The 10,346-nt window shown below is 38.4% G+C and overlaps 1 pseudogene; it reads right to left on the bottom strand.

The window, feature by feature from the left end:
• Positions 1 to 635: 635 nt before the first annotated feature.
• LOC113611144 (electron transfer flavoprotein subunit beta-like) lies at positions 636 to 9,149 on the bottom strand (annotated as a pseudogene).
• Positions 9,150 to 10,346: the final 1,197 nt, after the last annotated feature.

Consider the following 10,346-nt stretch of genomic DNA (forward strand, 5'->3'; position numbering starts at 1 on the left):
ATTCCCAGTAGTTAAAAACTGCCAAAGTGAATGTTATTAGATACTCTCTGCCAAATATTGATATTTAGTAAGTAGTTGGATACATGTATCTCGGTTTCAAAGGAAATGTTTGGGCTACAAATATAAATTTAGGAGCCAGTCATGGAACAGAATGAGAGCACTTATGAATTAATATAGGTAGAAAATAAAGAGATTATATCTAGAAACAATACTGCCCTTGTGTCAGAGGTTGCTTTTGAATTCTGACTCTATTTCTTAACCATTAGAATAAACTTGGATATGATACATACTACTCTAAAAATTAAATTGTGAGAGGCAGCATATTAAAAGTGTTAAGAACATAGATTTCCAGCTCTGCCACTGTGTGAAGGTAAACAAATTATTTAAATTTTCTAAGTATCATTTTTCCTCATCCACAAAATGGAAAAAAATAATTATAGTTACTTCAGAGGGTTATTTTGAATTTTTATAGAAATTAATATTTAGTGAATTTATGCTATTTATTAAGTCCCTGTAAATTCTAATATTTTTCTTTAATGTAATTGGTAAGAGTACTTACCACATACCCTTAAGAAATAAATAAAATAAAGCATATATAAGTACTAAATAAATATTAACTCTTTTTTGGAAAGGGCTCAAATGCACCCAATCTCCCTCAGCTTGACCACCAGGTCCTCTGTGGTCTCCACCTTGACACCGGCCATGTGCTGAGGTGGGTCTTCCAAGCTAATCACAGAGAACTTGGAGGTCAGGTCCATGCCCATGTCCCCAGCCTTGATCACCTCGATCTTCTTGGCTTTCGTGATGTTGGGCAACGTATCACAGTGGGGCTCGTTGAGCTACAGGTCAGCAGTCACCACACCAGGCAGCTTCAGGAGCAGGGTCTCCAGGCCTCCATCGATCTCCTGCTCGCCTTTCACCTTGTCCCCTTCCAGCGTCACCTGGGAGATGAATGTGCCCTGTGGCCAGTCCAGAAACCCAGCTGTCATCTGCCCTGCCTGGTTACAATTATCATCGATGGCCTGCTTGCTCAGGTCTACCTTCCCCTTCTCTGCCAGTTTGGCCAGGACCCAGGCCACCTGCAGGGGACCCAGGAGATCTGCCTATGCAGCCCGCACCTCCACGTGGATGCCTTGACCTGCACCCATGGCCAGAGTGGTGCAGATGGTCTCCTGGCACTGGGAAGGCCCGCAGCTGACGGCAATGATTTCCTTCACCAGCTTTTTCTCCTTGAGCTGCACGGCCTCCTCCACGGCGATCTAGCAGAAGGGGTTCATGGAGCGCTTCACGCAGTCTGACCGCACCCGTCCTGTCGGGCTTCACCAGGATCTACTCAGCCGGGAGGGAACTGGCAGTGTCAGGGGGAAGCAGGCGAGAAGGCAGGTGTGGGGGTAGGGGGTGGCCGAGACGCCAAGCCTCGCCCAGGCTGGATGGGGCCCAGAGGGATGTGGAAAGGGGCAGGACCTTGTCCAGGGTCCCACAGCTTCAGGGACAGAGAGGGTTAGAATTCACAGGTGGGTGGAGGCCACCTTTGCACTCAGACATTCACTGAGCACCAGGGACATCTGACATGCTCGTCCTACTCTGTGGCTGCTCCTTGGGCCTGAAAGAGTGTTTCACATTTTTTTCTTTACCATAACCCATAGCAAGAGGCACATTTTACAATATTCCCAAGTGTATTATAAATGCACACATACATTTATATAGAAACATAAATACCACGGCAATATGAGGTTCGATGATGAATTCTAACCCTTGCATTATACACCTTACCCTGACATTTTCTATTCTTTTTTTCAAATTAATTAATTATTTTTTTAACATCTTTATTGGAGTATAATTGCTTTACTTTGTGTTAGTTTCTGCTGCATAACAAAGTGAATCAGTTATAGGTATACATATATCCCCATATCCCTTCCCTCTTGCAACTTGCTCCCTCCCACCCTCCCTATCCCACCTCTTTAGGTGGTCACAAAGCACCCAGCTGATCTCCCTGTGCTATGCGACTACTTCCCACTAGTTATCTATTTTACATTTGGTAGTGTATATGTGTCCAAGCCACTCTTTCACTTCCTCCCAGCTTACCCTGCCTCCTCCCCGCGTCCCTAAGTCCATTCTCTATGTCTGTGTCTTTATTCCTGTCATGCCCTTAGGTTCTTCAGAACCACTTTTTTTTTAAGATTCCATATGTATGTGTTAACATATGGTATTTGTTTTTCGCTTTCTGACTTACTTCACTCTGTCTGACAGATTCTAGGTCCATTCACCTCACTACAAATAATTCCATTTTGTTTATTTTATAGCTGAGTAATATTCCATTGTATATATGTGGCATGTCTTCTTTATCCGTACATCTGTCAATGGACTTGGGTTGCTTCCATGTCCTGGCAAATGTAAATAGTGCTGCAATGAACACTGTGGTACATGACTCTATTTGAGTTATAGTTTTCTCAGGGTATATGCCCAGTAGCAGGATTGCTGGGTCATATGGTAGTTCTATATTTGTTTTTTTTTAAGGAAACTTCATAATGTTCTCCATAGTGGCTGTATCAATTTACATTCCCACCAACAGTGCAAGAGGGTTCCCTTTCCTCCACATCCTCTCCAGCATTTATTGTTTGTAGAGTTTTGATGGTGGTCATTCTGACTGGTGTGAGGTGATACCTCATTGTAGTTTTGATTTGCATTTCTCTAATGATTAGTTATGTTGAGCATCCTATCCTGTGTTTGCTGGCAATCTGTATATCTTCTTTAGAGAAATGTCTATTTAGTTCTTCTGCCCATTTTTGTATTGGGTTGTTTGCTTTTTATATTAAGCTGCATGAGCTGCTTGTATATTTTGGAGATTAATCCTTTGTCAGTTGCTTCCTTTGCAAATATTTTCTCCCATTCTGAGGGTTGTCTATTCATCTTGTTTATGGTTTCCTTTGTTGTGAAAAAGCTTTTAAGTTTTATTCAGTCCCATTTTCTTATTTTTGATTTTATTTCCATTTCTCTAGGAGGTGGGGCAAAAAAGATCTTGCTGTGATTTATATCATAGAATGTTCTGCCTATGTTTTCCTCTAAGAGCTTTATAGTGTCTGGCCTTACATTTAGGTCTTCAATCCATTTTGAGTTTTTTTTTTTTTTTGGTATGGTATTAAGGAGTGGTCTAATTTCATTCTTTTACATGTATCTGTCCAGTTTTTCCAGCACCATTATTGAAGAGGCTGTCTTTTCTCCATTGTATATCCTTGCCTCCATTATCAAAGATAAGGTGACCATATGTGCATGGGTTTATCTCTGGGCTTTCTATCCTGTTCCATTGAACTATATTTCTGTTTCTGTTCCAGTACCATACTCTCTTGATTACTGTAGCTTTGTAGTATAGTCTGAAGTCACTGAGGCTGACTCCTCCACCTCTGTTTTTTTTTTTTTTTTTTAACATCTTTATTGGAGTATAATTGCTTTACAATGGTATGTTAGTTTCAGCTTCACAACAAAATGAATCAATTATATATATACATATATTCCCATATCTCTTCCCGCTTGCGTCTCCCTCCCTCCCACCCTCCCTATCCCACCCCTCCAGGCGGTCACAAAGCACCGAGCTGATCTCCCTGTGCTATGCGGCTGCTTCCCACTAGCTATCTACCTTACGTTTGGTAGTGTATATATGTCCATGCCTCTTTATCGCTTTGTCACCGTTTACACTTCCCCCTCCCCATAGCCTCAAGTCCATTCTCTAGTAAGTCTGTGTCTTTATTCCTGTTTCACCCCTAGGTTTTTCATGACATTTTTTTTTAAAATTCCATATATATGTGTTAGCATACGGTATTTGTCTCTCTCTTTCTGACTTACTTCACTCTGTATGACAGACTCTAGGTCTATCCACCTCATTACAAATAGCTCAATTTCGTCTCTTTTTATGGCTGAGTAATATTCCATTGTATATATGTGCCACATCTTCTTTATCCATTCATCCGATGATGGACACTTAGGTTGTTTCCATCTCTGGGCTATTGTAAATAGAGCTGCAATGAACATTTTGGTACATGACTCTTTTTGAATTATGGTTTTCTCAGGGTATATGCCCAGTAGTGGGATTGCTGGGTCATATGGTAGTTCTATTTGTAGCTTTTTAAGGAACCTCCATACTGTTCTCCACAGTGGCTGTATCAATTTACATTCCCACCAACAGTGTAAGAGGGTTCCCTTTTCTCCACACCCTCTCCAGCATTTATTGTTTCTAGATTTTTTGATGATGGCCATTCTGACTGGTGTGAGATGATATCTCATTGTAGTTTTGATTTGCATTTCTCTCATGATTAGTGATGTTGAGCATTCTCTCATGTGTTTGTTGGCACTCTGTATATCTTCTTTGGAGAAATGTCTATTTAGGTCTTCTGCCCATTTTTGGATTGGGTTGTTTGCTTTTTTGTTATTAAGCTGCATGAGCTGCTTATAAATTTTGGAGATCAATCCTTTGTCAGTTGCTTCATTTGTATCCACCTCTGTTTTTCTTTCTCAAGATGGCTTTGGCTATTCGGGGTCTTTTGTGTTTCCATACAAATTGTGAAATTTTTTGTTCTAGTTCTGTGAAAAATGCCACTGGTAGTTTCACAGTGATTGTATTGCATCTGTAGATTGCTTGGGGTAGTATAGTCATTTTCACAGTGTTGATTTTTTCAAATCCAAGAACATGGTATATCTCTCCATCTTTTTGTTTCATCTTTAATTTCTTTCATCAGTATCTTATAGTTTTCTGCGTACAGGTCTTTTGTCTCCCCAAGGAGGTTTATTCCTAGGTATTTTATTCTTTTTGTTGCAATGGTAAATGGGAGTGTTTCCTTAATTTCTCTTTCAGATTTTTCATCATTGGTGTATATGAATGAAAGAGATTTCTGTGCATTAATTTTGTATCCTGCCACTTTACCAAATTCATTAATTAGCTCTAGTAGTTTTCTGGTAGCAACTTTAGGATTCTCTATGTATAGTACATGTATCTGCAAACAGTCAAAGCTTTACTTCTTCTTTTCCAATTTGGATTCCTTTTATTTCTTTTTCTTCTCTGATTATTGTGGCTAAAACTTCCATAACTGTGTTGAATAATAGTAGTGAGAGTGTGCAACCTTGTTTTGTTCCTGATCTTAGTGGAAATGGTTTCTTTTTTTCACCATTGAGAATGACGTTGGCTGTGAGTTTGTCATATATGACCTTTAGTATGTTGAGGTAAGTTCCCTCTATGCCTACTTTCTGAACAGTTTTTATCATAAATCAGTGTTATAGTTTGTCAAAAGCTTTTTCTGCGTCTATTGAGATTATCATATTGTTTTTATCCTTCAATTTGTTAATATGGCATATCACATTGATTGATTTGCATATATTGAAGAATCTTTGCATTCCTGGGAAAAATCCCACATGATCATGGTGTATGATCCTTTTAATTTGCTGCTGGATTCTGTTTGCTAGTATTTTGTTGAGGATTTTTGCATCTATATTCATCAGTGATATTGCCTGTAGTTTTCTTTTTTTGTTACATCTTTGTCTTGTGTTGGTATCAGGGTGATGGTGGCCTCGTAAAATGAGTTTGGGAGTGTTCCTCCCTCTGCTATATTTTGGAAGAGTTGGAGAAGGATAGGTGTTAGGTCTTCCCTAAATGTTTCATGGAATTCACCTCTGAAGCCATCTGGTTCTGGACTTTTGTTTGTTGGAAGATTTTTAGTCACAGTTTCAATTTCAGTGCTTGTGATTGGTCTGTTCATATTTTCTATTTCTTCCTGGTTCAATCTTGGAAGGTTGTGTTTTTCTAAGAATTTGTCCATTTCTTCCAGGGTGTCCATTTTATTGGCATATAGTTGCTTGTAGTAATTTCTCATGATCCTTTGTATTTCTGCAGTGTCAGTTGTTACTTCTCCTTTCTCATTTCTAATTCTATTGATTTGAGTCTTCTCCCTTTTTATCTTGATGAGTCTGGCTAAAGGTTTATCAATTTTGTTTATTTTCTCAAAGAATCAGCTTTTAGTTTTGTTTATCTTTTCTATTGTTTTCTTCATTTATTTTTCAGTTATTTCTCATATGATCTTCATGATTTTTTCTGCAAACTTTCTTTGTTGTTGTTGTTCTTTTTCTGTTCGCTTTAGGTGTAAGGTTATGTTGTTTCTTTGATATTTTTCTTGTTTCTTGAGGTAGGATTGTATTGCAATAAACTTGCCTCTTAGAACTGCTTTTGCTGTATCAAATAGGTTTTGGTTATTCATGTTTTCATTGTCATTTGTCTCTAGGTATTTTTTGACTTCCTCTTTGATTTCTTCAGTGATTTCTTGGGTATTTAGTAGCATATTGTTTAGCCTCTCTGTGTTTGTAATTTTTACAGATTTTTTCCTGTAATTGATATTTAGTCTCATAGTGCTGTTGTCAGAAAAGATACTTGATATGATTTCAATTTTCTTAAATTAACCAAGGCTTGATTTGTGACCCAAGACACGATCTATCCTGGAGAATGTTCCATGAACACTTGAGAAGAAAGTGTATTTTGTTCTTTTTGGGTGGAATATCCTATAAATATCAATTAAGTCCATCTTGTTTAATGTGTCATTTAAAGCTTGTTTTTCCTTATTTATTTTCATTTTGGATGATGTTTCCATTGGTGAAAGTGGGGTGTTTAAGTCCCCTCCTATGATTGTGTTACTGTCGATTTCCCGTTTTATGGTTGTTAGCATTTGCCTTATGTATTGAGGTGCTCCTGTGTTGGGTGCATAAATATTTAAAATTGTTTTATCTTTTTCTTGGATTGATCCCTTGATCATTACATAGTGTCCTTCTTTGTCTCTTGTAAAAACCTTTATTTTAAAGTCTAATTTTGTCTGATATGAGAATTGCTACTCCAGCTTTCTTTTGATTTCTATTTGGATAGAATATCTTTTTCCATCCCCTCACTTTCAGTCTGTAGGTCTGAAGTAGGTCTCTTTTATTTATTTTTTATTTATTTATTTTTTTTACGGTACGCGGGCCTCTCACTGTTGTGGCCTCTCCCGCCGTGGAGCACAGGCTCCGGACGCGCAGGCTCAGCGGCCATGGCTCACGGGCCCAGCCGCTCCGCGGCATGTGGGATCCTCACGGACCGGGGCACGAACCCATGTCCCCTGCATCGGCAGGCGGACCCTCAACCACTGCGCCACCAGGTAAGCCCCTGAAGTAGGTCTCTTTTAGATGGAGTATATACAGGTCTTGTTTTTGTATACATTCAGCCAGTCTATATCTTCTGGTTGGAGCATTTAATCCACTTAAATTTAAGGTAATTATTGATATATATGTTCCTACTGCCATATTCTTAATTGTTTTGAGTTTGTTTTTGTAGTTCTTTTCTGTCTCTTGCGTTTTCTGCTTAGAGAAGTTCCTTTAGCATTTTTTTGTAATGCTGGTTTGGTGATGCTGAATTCTCTTAGCTTTTGCTTGTCTCTAAAGCTTTTAATTTCTCTGTCAAATCTGAATGATATCCTTGCTGGGTAGAGTAATCTTAGTTGTAAGTGTTTCCCTTTCATCACTTTATATGTCCTGCCACTTCCTTCTGGCTTGCAGAGTTTCTGCTGAAAGATCAGCTGTTAATGCTATGGGGATTCCCTTGTATGCTGTTTGTTGCTTTTCCCTTGCTGCTTTCAATATTTTTTCTTTTTATTTAATTTTGGTAATTGTTTAATATATGTCTTGGCATGTTTCTCATTGGATTTATCCTCTATGTGACTCTGTGCTTCCTGTACTTGATCGACTATTTCCTGTCCCATATTAGGGAAGTTTTCAACTATAATCTCTTCAAATAATTTCTCTATCCCTTTCTTTTTCTCTTCTTCTTCTGGGACCCCTATAATTCGAATGTTGGTGTGTTTAATGTCCCATAGGTCTCTGAGACTGTCCTCAATTCTTTTCATTCTTTTTCTTTATTCTGCTCTTTGGTAATTGTTTCCACTATTTTACCTTCCAAGTCACCTAAACATTCTTCTGATTCAGTTATTCTGCTATTGATTCTTTCTAGTGAATTTTTAATTTCATTTATTATGTTGTTCATCATTGTTTGTTTTTTCTTTAGTTCTTCTAGGTCCTTATTAAACGTTTCTTGTATTTTCTCCATTCTACTTCCAAGATTTTGGATCATCTTTACTATCATTACTCTGAATTATTTTTCAGTTAGACTGCCTATTTCTTCTTCATTTGTTTGGTCTGTTGGGTTTTTACCTGGCTCTTTCATGTGCTGCATATTTCTCTGTCTTCACATTTTGTTTAACTTACTGTGCTTTTCTCAGGCTGCAGGTTCGTAGTTCATGTTGCTTTTGGTGTCTGCCCCCAGTGGGTAAGGTATTTTCAGTGGGTCATGTAGGCTTCCCTGTGGAGGGGACTGGTGCCTGTGTTCTGGTGCATGAGGCTGGATCTTGTCTTTCTGGTGGGCAGGACCACTTCAAGTCTTGTGTTTTGAGGTGTCTGTGAACTTATTATGATTTTTGGCAGCCTTTCTGCTAATGTGTGGTTTTGTGTTCCTGTCTTGCTAATTGTTTTGCATGGGGTGTCCAGCACTGGAGCTTGCTGGTCATTGAGCAGAGCTGGGTCTTTGCATTGAGATGGCAATCTCTGGCTGAGCTCTCACCAACTGATATTAAAAGGGGCCGGGAGGTCTCTGGTGGACCAATATCCTGAACTCTACTCTCCCACCCAGAGGTTCAGGCCTTACAGCCGGCTGGAGCACCAAGCCCCTGCCAGCCACATAGCCTTAGTAAGCTGAGACACCAAGTGGGGAGTAGGAAAAATAGTGTCACATACTTTCCTCACCAATTCTTGGATACTTATTTGGAAAAAAATGACAAAAATATAAATAAAAGATTATGCACAATACCTTGAAGGAAGCCTGTGCCTGTGTGGGGCCCTAGATCTTATGCATCATTAGCTTCATTGTCCATCAGCCTCTGGGAGATAACCAAGCAGAAGACAGGGATGAGAGTCCTCTGGCACAGGCCACAGCAATTACAGGCAGTGTGATGCCCGACAGAGGGAGATACAAGAGGCAGCTGCTGAGGAGAGCTGGAATCAGACCATGTATAAATTTATAATCCATGACAAGGAATCTTCACAACGAAGTCAATGACCTTCTTGACAACCATAATTGCATGCAACTCCACCATCTTCCTTCTGCAGCAACCCTATTAACTTGTTTTTAATTTTTTACTTGTTTTTAATGTTTTAAAATATTTTACATGGTGATTACTATGCCATGCATAACCAGATACATTCTTAATTTATTACATTCTTTTACATAAACAAGCATAATCATAGTTTGTGTAAATGAATAATTCTTCCCTCACTTCAAGATCTATCCTTTTGATAACTCCTGAAAGGCATAGACAAGTGGCTCAAAAACAAAACTGACATTTTAAATATCCTTTGACCTTGCCATGAACTTCAGTATATTTTTATTCTCTTGATTCTTTCAATTGAATCACTTCAGATATTTAAATGAAGTTTGTTTTAGTTGATGCATAATTCATTGAAAATATCCAATGTATGATGACATATTGAATTTAAAATATTTTAGACCTTTCACTTTTCCTTTTATGTCTAATGTTTGCTTTAATAAATATTCTACCTTTTTCCATACATAATAAGTGATCTCCATTTCCAGTTTACAGATTTGGCTGGATTAAATGCCATCTTCTACAACCTTATATTTGGTAGTTTTGAAAATCTTTTCCCAAATTGGATAAATTTTTAACTTCAAAACACTTTTGAAAAACTTCTCTTCAATGTCAGTTTTAGTGTGTTTCCATTGGCTGTATTTTTTTTTTTTTGAAAGGATTTACACAGGAAGGATTTTTTTATCCTGTGACTGAAGTTGTTAGCCTTGATGGCTCTTGCTGAACTCCTTACCACAGAACAATGTCTCTTTACAACTGATGAGAGAAGCTAGCTTATTTGTCTAGAGACATCTATGAGTTTTCATTACTTAATACTCATCTAAATGCATACTCTCTAAGTAAAAGTCCAGGAAATTTGATTTTATTCCTAAATAGATAACACTGTAATCAAAGGTTGACAAGAAATTCCTAGGAGGTTTTCAAAAAACACCTTGAAGTAACCAGCTCCTTGGATTTAGCCCACTGAGAGCATAATTTCTCTGCAACTTGGTAAACAACTCCTTGGATTTATCCCAAAGAGAGCATAATTTCTGTGCAACTTGAAAAGTGTGAGCACTTCTGCTCTTCTCCAGGCATGATTATTAGTGCAGGGATTGCTACCAGAAGGATATAGAAGCCAGAGGTGAATTGAGAATACATGAAATCTAGAGAAGAGGAAAATGTGTCTACCTCTAGGTTTTCCTTGCC

This window comes from Aethalodelphis obliquidens, unplaced genomic scaffold (assembly GCF_003676395.1).
Source record: "Aethalodelphis obliquidens isolate GAN/ISIS:26980383/991018 unplaced genomic scaffold, ASM367639v1 scaffold68, whole genome shotgun sequence".
NCBI classification, from domain to species: domain Eukaryota; kingdom Metazoa; phylum Chordata; class Mammalia; order Artiodactyla; family Delphinidae; genus Aethalodelphis; species Aethalodelphis obliquidens.